Source organism: Antennarius striatus, chromosome 9 (assembly GCF_040054535.1).
Source record: "Antennarius striatus isolate MH-2024 chromosome 9, ASM4005453v1, whole genome shotgun sequence".
NCBI lineage: Eukaryota > Metazoa > Chordata > Actinopteri > Lophiiformes > Antennariidae > Antennarius > Antennarius striatus.
This window is the reverse complement of record NC_090784.1, coordinates 21,638,054-21,650,808: the sequence shown is the minus strand read 5'-3', so window position 1 is coordinate 21,650,808 and position 12,755 is coordinate 21,638,054.

Sequence of the window (12,755 nt, the reverse complement as noted above, 5' to 3'; positions counted from 1 at the left end):
ATATTGTGAGATAAAAGTCGGAATTCCGACTTTAATCTGAGAACAGACTTGTTTGCCATCATCATTTCTATGTGTATGTTTATATTCTCATACATTTGTTAACGTTTATGTTTTCATACACTGTGGTCAACTGGGAGTACTTATGAATTTTTATTTAGAAACAACAGTTTTTCCACTGTCAAAGCTTTGAGCCGATTCCTTTTCTTGGACACGATTTCCCCAGCTTTGGAGAACCCCCCCCCCCCTCACAGCGCACAGGGAAAACTGGTGTTGCCAGGCACTAATTTGCAAGGTGGAACAAATTCGGATATGAGCTTCTGTGATCTACCCAATAACTCACAGGATCCGCGGTCGGTATGGATATACGGTCGGTATGGAGTGTGACGGTATTTTAGAGATTTTATTTGATTTTTGCAAAAACACTTTAATCACATTCAAACATTTTACAATTTTACATCAGATAAAATCACTAAAGTGCTTCAGAAGACGAAAGGAAGTCCGGAAACATTTTCTTGTCGAAAGGGAAGACAGCACCCGAACGTTTTAATACGAAGAAATAACATTTGAAAGTTTCAATGACCGGAACCGGAAGAAGTGATGTTAAATCCGAGCCTGAATTTAAATAAAGGTAATAAATGCACAAAAATTATATTTTTAAGTGAACTTCACACTAATACAAATTTGAAACCGCTTTAAGAAGAAAATTATCAAATTCAGTCGACTTTAAAGGTGATCATGACAGAAATACCTCTTTGGAAAATGGAAACAAAGGTTCCCCCGCCTGATAGTCGGAACTTTAACTCGGTGACATCAAGCGGAAGTAAACAACAGGAGCGATGTTAGCTTTTTAGCTGCAAGTATGCCTTATGGGAAAGACGATCTAATCGTTTCTCAGCTAAGTATTGAAGACAACTCAAATGTCTTCAATTGACTGTTTAATGAGTTTGTGATCAAGTGACTAACAGCTGCTGAAGAGGAAAGAGTTGGAGGAATTAAAGGAACAGTCAAATACGAAGAAGGGATCGATCAACAGGGCGGACTGCTGGAAACCGACTGGAACCCGGATTAATGTTACACAGCATGGGTACCTGTACTCTGAATTTCATTGTGTAATTGACACAATTCAAATTTCGTATGTTTATATTGCATTACTATATTTTTAGTTGACCTTCTGTTACTGTCTTTTCAGACCCCTCAGCGCTTCATGTCAGTAACTTTCATACAATATGATTCTGATCCAGATAGAACAGAAAATAAAGCATTCACAACTACAGTTATTGGATTGGTTTTTACGTTCACACGTTTAAAGCTTTACCTCCTTTGCAGAGTCAACAAATGTACAAAAGTTGTGTTTTCAAGTGAGCTTCACATCATTGAATCCAAACTGGGTGAAATTAAAAGTAAAACCAATTGCATGCAGACATATTTACTTCATACTTGTCGTGCTAACAGCTTCTTCAAACCTCAAACAAGGAGGTAATGTTGTCCCTGATGACGGTTTACTTTTGTTTTGGGTTTTAACAAAAACGCGTCAGACTTTCCTGACGCAAATCACAAGCTGGTCGAGAAATGCATCAAAAATGTTTTATTGAATTTTGGAGTACAAAAAAAACAGAAAAAATTCTAATGTGAAGCCTGGTCTCAGCAATTCTGATGGGGAAAATTTTTTGTTAGCAATGAAGAAAGAGTTGAATTTATGAGTTTGCTTTAAAAGTCTAAATATACGGATTTGGTCTAAATCGTTAAAGTTTTCTTTGACTGATGAACAAAATGCAAAAATAAATCTCGTTGTAAAAAAGTTCAAAATGTCTGTTGATAAGACGTTTTCTGGTTAAATACGTCATTCAATAATTTCTTCGCAATCAGAAAATAATTTGGTTTTTAGTATGTTTATTTGAATACTCAGCCGAAAACATTTTTGTTCCCTGAACTAATTAGCTCCGAAACAAATAATGTAACGACTGAACACTACAAACTAATACTAATGACTCCTGTGATGTTTGTTGATTTTGGCTTGTTGTCTGGGAGAAAACGTTCCGACTAGGAATCTAGGGAGCAATTTTTTCCGGGTTTTAGATGGTATATTTTTTAAATTACTTTTAATCCTTCTTTTCAAGTTATTAAACAGTAGATAATAAATAACTTTCAAAGAAAATCAGATGTAAAAAAAAAAAGACAGTTTTAACGTCTTTTTCGCACGTCCTGAATATAAAGGCATATTCTACGTTGTTTCATGTCGGAAAACAGGTCTAGAAATTCTGACATGTATTTGACGGATTGGATTTAAGAATATCCGGGTTTAGTTTAAATAATAAACAAGAGGTTACATTCTCTGTCGGAACTTTAACTGCGGGGCACCAAGCGGAAGTCAACAACAGAAGTACCGTATTTGTCTTTAGGAAAGACCTGAAAAAGGACAAAAGTGGGATTTGAACCTATGATTCCTGCGTACCTGCTCAGCAACTTAACCAACTGAGCTATCTGAGTCACACATTGAAATGCGTCTTTGAGTATTTCAATTTCATTTGACCGAAGAACTTCAAGAACATGCTGGCATGTCTCACACATAACCTTGATGCCCTACGGATGACCCCACTGTGAAGTTACACTGAGATGATCCTACTTTGATATTACATTTATTATTCAAAGCACTCAAAAAAAAGAAAAAATATTATATTCCACATTAAAATATATTCATTTAACAACACTCTGGAGAAAATCCAAAGGCAGAATTTGGGATTTGAACCTTCATCTGAACCTCAGATTAAATCTCTGAGATCGTCCTCTCATCTTTCTCAGCTAAACCTTTAGCCGCTGTGATTTGGTTTGGAACTTGTATTTACTGGGTTCACGGCCCTGAGGAGGAACCAGAACATCATGTCATCTGTGGGCTGTGGAGGAAGAAATGGAACGCGTCCCAAAGTTATCACGGCCGGAGGAAACATGAACAAAATGTTTCCTTAACCGGGTTGACAACCTACTCCAAGTATTTCAAGAACAATTCACGCTTCCAGTATCCTCTAAAATCAAAAACCGTCTTTTTAATACCTGCACAATTTGATTATACTTTCTCTTTATTTGAAAATGTTTGAACTTTCTTCTTGGTTTTGACCAGTTGATTTTACCCACAAATTTAACACTTATACAAGAATCTAATGGATTTGAACACTTTATGAAACTCCTCATTTAAAACTCCCTACACGTCTTCATTTGGACGGTAACAATTGTTCAAAAATTAAATAAAAAAAAAAAACATTAAAAACTCGTCATCAGTTATTGGTCGTGCGTTTCTCGTGGAATTGAATCAAATTTATTTCCTCTTCGTTTGATGCGTTTATTTTGAGCGAACACCGGATATGAACACATATACCGTAGGTGACACAGCCCTACTGTGGTCAATGATCGTATTACACATTTTATTTTACTCAAGTCTTTGTGTCCGAAGCAACACGAACAATCGTCTATTTCACTTTTAGGAAACTCTAACGAGAAAGGAAAAGGAGCTACTGTTAGTTAGCATTTCATTCATTTTAACGATTGTATAAATTTCAAATAGTAAGACGTATTAAACTCCAATGCTGATAAAATATTCAGAAGGCACTTGATGGTAAATGCAGTTGATCATTTAAATGTTACTTTACATATCCTAATAACTAAAATATCACTTGATTTTTTTTACTCGATAGAAGGCAATCTTTTGCTAAGATGAACGAAACGAATTAAAATATTTTCTTCAAAGTTGGAGTGGATGGGACGGTTTTGATTCGATGTAAATGAAGAATTATCATTTCAACCTGCAAAATTCTTGATTGTTGGGTAGGTGAAACCAACAATTAAAGGATGTGACTCCTGAGGTGAAGTCCAAAAATTACAAAGAACACACAAACACAAAGATACAAAAACTTTTAATAGAGATAAAATACCAGAAAAACAAAACATGCACGCTGAATTCATATTTGAGCCTTCCTTTACTTCCTGATTAGTATAGGAAGACGTGTCAATAATGAAGTATCTATCTATCTATCTATCTAATGCTATTCTACGTTCTGGAATGAGTTGTAATTGTGATGCCCTCCTGTGGACATAGTGGGTAACTACAAAAACATGTAGATAAAGTTAGCCGTTGTTTGGTTGTCAACAGCTTCCGGGTTTGACTATCAAAATATTTTTATTCGACCGAAAGATTGCTTGCCCTCCTCCTACCGCTTAAAGCGACGAAAGAATTGTAAGCAATGGAAACTTCTAAATCAATTGTTTGCATTGCTATAGCTCCTCTAACTTTGTGGTTTGTATTAAAGACTGCATTGATGTCCCCGACAGAGTTAGCAGCAGCTTTAGCGCTACCAAGCTTTTCACATGCCGACTCCTTCTATATGAAAAATCGTCCGTATGTTCATTCGTGGCATTTGGTTTAAAACCGATGTAAAATCATAAAGAACTCGTCACTCGAATTTTCTTGCACTGTATTTTTCTCATTACATTGAAAAAAAAAATACTTCGTTATTTTAATGCTTTTATTTTGAAATCTCACCGGAAACTAACATGTATCGACGATAACGTCCAACTTTATCTATGTTGTGCCTACACTGTCCTCCTGTGGTCAATGTTCGTATTACAGATTTTAGCTTTACTCAGTCTTACTGTGACATTGGAGTTCGTCTCCGAACCCAGACGAACAATCATCTACTTTAGAAAACTCTGACGACAAAGGAGAGGTATGCTACTGCTAGTTAGCATTTCAAGCAGTTTAACGATTGCATACATTTTAAAAGAGTAAGATGAACTCCATGATAAAATATTCAGTAGGCTCTTGATGGTGCGTGCCTCTAGAGGCCAAAGTGAGTAACTACAACCACGTATTTAGATTGTCAATAGCTTCCGGTTAAGACTATCAAAATAATTTTAATCGACGGAACTAATGCGTGTTTGTTGTGCTGAGCTATTGCGCAATCCACGGTGAGGTTCAGCTGGCTGGTCCCTCACCGCAAGTCTCTTCTTAGTATTTCAGCGGTAAATGTGAAAATTAAGCGATTTTGAGTAAAAATAATGTAAAATTGGTGCCTTAAATGGAAAATAACTATATAATACACATCACTGGATAAATACAACAATTTAATTAATTTTTTCCACTTTTTTCTTTTACGATGGCGTGTGAGTCCTTGCCTCAACTGCCTTCCCTGACCGCACATCACTGCCTAGAACGTTAGTCATTGAGATTGGATTTGTTGTTAGTCCATCATGTTAGAGGGTGCCTGCTATGTTCTATTACCGCCAGAGGGTGGCAGCAAAGCACCACAGTATGGAGTTAGGATTAGCTGGCTGTGATTCACCAATACACATGACTGAATGTGAATGTTGAATGTGATTATTCTGTACGTATAATGTTATTGTAATTAAACACAGACTACTATACGATCACTGTGGAAGACCTACAGCAGAGAGAAGCTGGCATACTGTGGAGTCTGTCTCCCGACCAACACTCAATTTATTCTTGTGTGTGGTTGATATTTCTCAGGAATAATACACAACTGATCCACCTCGACTCCTGAGCCATTCCTTATCCAACCAGCAGAGCAGGGTGGTCACACATATATTATAGGAAATTGATTTAAGATCCTTGAACCTTAAAGGGTTCATTAAAGCAATAAGAGATATAGATTCTATGTTTATGCATGTATATGTAATATAAATACATACATACGTGTTTGTGTGCGTAAATTATATAGGAGGATTAGGACAACTGGGGGGAAAAACAAGGTCAATATTGTGAGATAAAAGTCGGAATTCCGACTTTAATCTGAGAACAGACTTGTTTGCCATCATTATTTCTATGTGTATGTTTATATTCTCATACATTTGTTAACGTTTATGTTTTCATACACTGTGGTCAACTGGGAGTACTTATGAATTTTTATTTAGAAACAATAGTTTTTCCACTGTCAAAGCTTTGAGCCGATTCCTTTTCTTGGACACGATTTCCCCAGCTTTGGAGAACCCCCCTCCCCCCCCCCCCTCACAGCGCACAGGGAAAGCTGGTGTTGCCAGGCACTAATTTGCAAGGTGGAACAAATTCGGATATGAGCTTCTGTGATCTACCCAATAACTCACAGGATCCGCGGTCGGTATGGATATACGGTCGGTATGGAGTGTGACGGTATTTTAGAGATTTTATTTGATTTTTGCAAAAACACTTTAAATTGTTGTATTTATCCAGTGATGTGTATTATATAGTTATTTTCCATTTAAGGCACCAATTTTATATTATTTTTACTCAAAATCGCTTAATTTTCACATTTACCGCTGAAATACTAGGAAGAGACTTGCGGTGAGGGACCAGCCAGCTGAACCTCACCGTGGATTGCGCAATGGCTCAGCACAACAAACACGCATTAGTTCCGTCGATTAAAATTATTTTGATAGTCACAACCGGAAGCTATTGACAATCTGAATACGTGGTTGTAGTTACTCACTTTGGCCTCTAGAGGGAACGTACCATCAAGAGCCTACTGAATATTTTATAATGGAGTTCATCTTACTATTTTAAAATGTATGCAATCGTTAAACTGCTTGAAATGCTAACTAGCAGTAGCCTACCTCTCTCTTGTCAGAGTTTTCTAAAGTAGATGATTGTTCGTCTGGGTTCGGAGACGAACTCCAATGTCACAGTAAGACTGAGTAAAGCTAAAATCTGTAATACGAACATTGACCACAGGAGGACAGTGTAGGCACAACATAGATAAAGTTGGACGTTATCGTCGATACATGTTAGTTTCCGGTGAGATTTCAAAATAAAACCATTAAAATAACGAAGTATTTTTTTTTCAATGTAATGAGAAAAATACAGTGCAAGAAAATTCGAGTGACGAGTTCTTTATGTTTTTACATCGGTTTTAAACCAAATGCCACGAATGAACATACGGACGATTTTTCATATAGAAGGAGTCGGCATGTGAAAAGCTTGGTAGCGCTAAAGCTACTGCTAACTCTGTCGGGGACATCAATGCAGTCTTTAATACAAACCTCGAAGTTAGAGGAGCTATAGCAATGCAAACAACTGATTTAGAAGTTTCCATTGCTTACAATTCTTTCGTCGCTTTAAGCGGTAGGAGGAGGGCAAGCAATCTTTCGGTCGAATAAAAATATTTTGATAGTCAAACCCGGAAGCTGTTGACAACCAAACAACGGCTAACTTTATCTAAATGTTTTTGTAGTTACCCACTATGTCCACAGGAGGGCATCACAATTACAACTCATTCAAGAACGCAGAATAGCATTATTGACACGTCTTCCGAAAATATTTTAATTCGTTTCGTTCATCTTAGCAAAAGATTGCCTTCTGTCGAGTAAAAAAAATCAAGTGATATTTGAGTTATTAGGATATGTAAAGTAACATTTAAATGATCAACTGCATTTACCATCAAGTGCCTTCTGAATATTTTATCAGCATTGGAGTTTAATACGTCTTACTATTTGAAATTTATACAATCGTTAAAATAATTGAAATGCTAACTAAAAGTAGCTCCTTTTCCTTTCTCGTTAGAGTTTCCTAAAAGTGAAATAGACGATTGTTCGTGTGGCTTCGGACATGAAGACGAGAGTAAAATAAAGTGTGTAATACGATCATTGACCACAGGAGGGCAGTGTCACATACAGTATATGTGTTTATGTCCGGTGTTCGCTCAAAATAAACGCATCAAACGAAGAGGAAATACATTTGATTCAATTCCACGGGAAACGCACGACCAAAAACTGATGACGAGTTTTTAATGGGTTTTTTTTTTAATTTTTGAACAATTGTCACCGTCCAAATGAAGACGTGTAGGGAGTTTTAAATGAGGAGTTTCATAAAGTGTTCAAATCCATTAGATTCTTGTATAAGTGTTACATTTGTCGGTAAAATCAACTGGTCAAAACCAAGAAGAAAGTTCAAACATTTTCAAATAAAGAGAAAGTAAAATCAAATTGTGCAGGTAGTAAAAAGAGGGTTTTTGATTTTAGAGGATACTGGAAGCGTGAATTGTTCTTGAAATACTTGGAGTAGGTTCTCAACCCGGTTACAGAAACATTTTGTTCATGTTTCCTCCGGCCGTGATAACTTTGGGACGCGTTCCATTTCTTCCTCCACAGTCCACAGATGACATGATGTTGTGGTTCCTCCTCAGGGCAGTGAACCCCATAAATACAAGTTCCAAACCAAATCACAGCGGCTGAAGGTTTAGCTTAGAAAGATGAGAGGACGGTCTCAGGGATTTAATCTGAGATTCAGATGAAGGTTCAAATTCTGCCTTTGGATTTTCTCCAGAGTGTTGTTAAATGAATATATTTTTATGTGGAATATAATATTTTTTCTTTTTTTTGAGTGCTTTGAATAATAAATGTAATATCAAAGTAGGATCATCTCAGTGTCACTTCAGAGTGGGGTCATCCGTAGGGCATCAAGGTTATGTGTGAGACATGCCAGCATGTTCTTGAAGTTCTTCGGTCAAATGAAATTGAAATACTTAAAGACGCATTTCAACGTGTGACTCAGATAGCTCAGTTGGTTAAGGTGCTGAGCAGGTATGCAGGAATCATAGGTTCAAATCCCACTTTTGTCCTTTTTCAGGTCTTTCCTAAAGACAAATACGGTACTTCTGTTGTTGACTTCCGCTTGGTGCCCCGCAGTTAAAGTTCCGACAGAGAATGTAACCTCTTGTTCATTATTTAAACTAAACCCGGATATTCATAAATCCAATCCGTCAAATACATGTCAGAATTTCTAGACCTGTCTTCCGACATGAAACAACGTAGAATATGCCTTTATATTCAGGACGTGCGAAAAAGACGTTAAAACTGACTTTTTTTTTTTACATCTGATTTTCTTTGAAAGTTATTTATTATCTACTGTTTAATAACTTGAAAAGAAGGATTAAAAGTAATTAAAAAATATACCATCTAAAACCCGGAAAAAATTGCTCCCTCGATTCCTAGTCGGAACGTTTTCTCCCAGACAACAAGCCAAAATCAACAAACATCACAGGAGTCATTAGTATTAGTTTGTAGTGTTCAGTCGTTACATTAGTTGTTTCGGAGCTAATTAGTTCAGGGAACTGAGTATTCAAATAAACATACTAAAAATCAAATTATTTTCTGATTGCGGAGAAATTATTGAATGACGTATTTAACCAGAAAACGTCCTATCAACAGACATTTTGAACTTTTTTACAATGGGTTTTATTTTTCTATTTTGTTCTTCAGTCAAAGAAAACTTTAACGATTTAGACCAAATCCGTATATTTAGACTTTTAAAGTAAACTCAGTAATTCAACTCTTTCTTCATTGCTAACAAAAAAATTTCCCCATCAGAATTGCTGAGACCAGGCTTCACATTAGAATTTTTTCTGTTTTTTTTGTACTCCAAAATTCAATAAAACATTTTTGATGCATTTCTCGACCAACTTGTGATTTGCGTCAGGAAAGTCTGACGCGTTTTTGTTAAAACCCAAAACAAAAGTAAACCGTCATCAGGGACAACATTACCTCCTTGTTTGAGGTTTGAAGAAGCTGTTAGCACGACAAGTATGAAATAAATATGTCTGCATGCAATTGGTTTTGCTTTTAATTCCACCCAGTTTGGATTCAATGACGTGAAGCTCACTTGAAAACACAACTTTTGTACATTTGTTGACTCTGCAAAGGAGGTAAAGCTTTAAACGTGTGAACGTAAAAACCAATCCAATAACTGTAGTTGTGAATGCTTTATTTTCTGTTCTATCTGGATCAGAATCATATTGTATGAAAGTTACTGACATGAAGCGCTGAGGGGTCTGAAAAGACAGTAACAGAAGGTCAACTAAAAATATAGACATGCAATATAAACATACGAAATTTGAATTGTGTCAATTACACAATGAAATTCAGAGTACAGGTACCCATGCTGTGTAACATCAATCCGGGTTCCAGTCGGTTTCCAGCAGTCCGCCCTGTTGATCGATCCCTTCTTCGTATTTGACTGTTCCTTTAATTCCTCCAACTCTTTCCTCTTCAGCAGCTGTTAGTCACTTGATCACAAACTCATTAAACAGTCAATTGAATACATTTGAGTTGTCTTCAATACTTAGCTGAGAAACTATTAGATCGTCTTTCCCATAAGGCATACTTGCAGCTAAAAAGCTAACATCGCTCCTGTTGTTTACTTCCGCTTGATGTCACCGAGTTAAAGTTCCGACTATCAGGCGGGGGAACCTTTGTTTCCATTTTCCAAAGAGCTATTTCTGTCATGATCACCTTTAAAGTCGACTGAATTTGATAATTTTCTTCTTAAAGCTGTTTCAAATTTGTATTAGTGTGAAGTTCACTTAAAAATATAATTTTGTGCATTTATTACCTTTATTTAAATTCAGGATCGGATTTAACATCACTTCTTCCGGTTCCGGTCATAGAAACTTTCAAATGTTATTTCTTCGTATTAAAACGTTCGGGTGCTGTCTTCCCTTTCGACAAGAAAATGTTTCCGGACTTCCTTTCTTCTTCTGAAGCACTTTAGTGATTTTATCTGATGTAAAATTGTAAAATGTTTGAATGTGATTAATTAATTTTTTTCCACTTTTTTCTTTTATGATGGCGTGAATCCTTGCCTCACCTGCCTTCCCTGACCGCACATCACTGCCTAGAACGTTAGTCATTGAGATTGGATTTGTTGTTAGTCCATCATGTTAGAGGGTGCCTGCTATGTTCTATTACCGCCAGAGGGTGGCAGCAAAGCACCACAGTATGGAGTTAGGATTAACTGGCTGTGATTCACCAATACACATGACTGAATGTGAATGTTGAATGTGATTATTCTGTACGTATAATGTTATTGTAATTAAACACAGACTACTATACGATCACTGTGGACAACCTACAGCAGAGAGAAGCTGGCATACTGTGGAGTCTGTGTCCCGACCAACACAATTTATTCTTGTGTGTGGTTGATATTTCTCAGGAATAATACACACCTGATCCACCTCGACTCCTGAGCCATTCCTTATCCAACCAGCAGAGCAGGGTGGTCACACATATACTATAGGAAATTGATTTAAGATCCTTGAACCTTAAAGGGTTCAATAAAGCAATGAGATATAGATTCTATGTTTATTCATGTATATGTAATATAAATACATACATATGTGTTTGTGTGCGTAAATTATATAGGAGGATTAGGACAACTGGGGGAAAAAACAAGTTCAATATTGTGAGATAAAAGTCGGAATTCCGACTTTAATCTGAGAACAGACTTGTTTGCCATCATTATTTCTATGTGTATGTTTATATTCTCATACATTTGTTAACGTTTATCTAATCATAACCGAACCCAAGCCCTTATAGTATTGTGGAAATGATGAAATAATTATTGAAAACCTTTCCTCACACCCTGCGCACCGTTTGACCTTCAAGACAATTTCTGATTGGACCGTCTGTTGCTGTGTCCCGCCTCACACTCCCAGAACCGGTGAGGAAGGGGGCGGAGCCAAAGACTTGACGTTGTGTTGCGCTTTCAAAATAAAAGTACGTGAGTTAAAGATTGTGAAATCTAATATTTTTCGACCCCCGCTGTGTAATTTTTGGGTGCAACAAATGCGCCTGTCTCCAATATTGGCGTGGACACGCTCCACATCCCCCTGGTTGCCCTCCTGTAGGAACAAAATGTTAGAATCCAGTGTTGGAAGAAGATGGCCAGTTCAACTATCTTGTCAGAATGAAGTACGCAATATAACAAGAATATGAATGTTTTAGCGTATGATGATTAAACCATTCCTTTTATAAATAATCAGCCTTTTATTTGTATATAAAAGTATAAAAATGTAATCAACCAAAGCTCATCATTAAGGTGTAAACATAGAAAATTCACTCTCTTCAATGGAAGTGGAGAATACACTTCCATTTAATTCCTATTTCATGGGGGTTGAAAAAAAAATCGAAGATAACATTTCCAGTTAAATCAGGACGGCAGTAGATCGGTCAATATTGGCCTGGGGACCGGATGGTCCGTTCAAGAGCAGTGTGGACTAAAAAGTGTGGAGTGTAAACTGGTAGCTGGAGAGATTCCAGCTCTGCTCCAGAGGACTGCTGAGGTGTCTTCAAGCAAGGCATCGAACTGAAAGGGAAATCTAGTAACAGTCAGATTTTTCTGTGTTTTGCCTAAGTATTAAATCACACAGGTATTTAGGTTCCTTTTTGACTCAAATATGTTGGTTCTGAGAAGGTGCTTTATTAGTGGTTTGTGTTTTAGTTTTTATTTTAAATTGTCATAAACCACACTCCAACATTAAATATAAAGACAACAAAAATAGGAGCACAAATAAAAACCGAGAAAATATTGTATTTTCTGCATCCACTTTAATTGAGGAGAATGAACAATAACATCTATGAGGTTTTTAAAAAATTTGTAATGATCTCTTAGAAATATGGTTTTCATCTTCCTCAGGGACTGATTTCCAGAAGAACATCATTGTTAAACAGTCTTAAGGCAGGTGGGATCTTTACAAATATGATCTCAAGAACAAAGCTTTTTATGAAGTATGAAAATGAAGATTTGTATCTCTATAACAAAATCAAAAAATCTGATTTTACTCTCAGGACAGTACAATTAATCCTTTGTGAGTTTCCTGGGTCAGAAAATTAACAAGTTGTTCCCAGAAAGTTTGGTTTTTACAGCGTTAAAAAATAACTTTTTTTCTGAGGTATTCTTTAACTGAACAAAGTACATTCATTAATTCTCTGAACCACTTTTT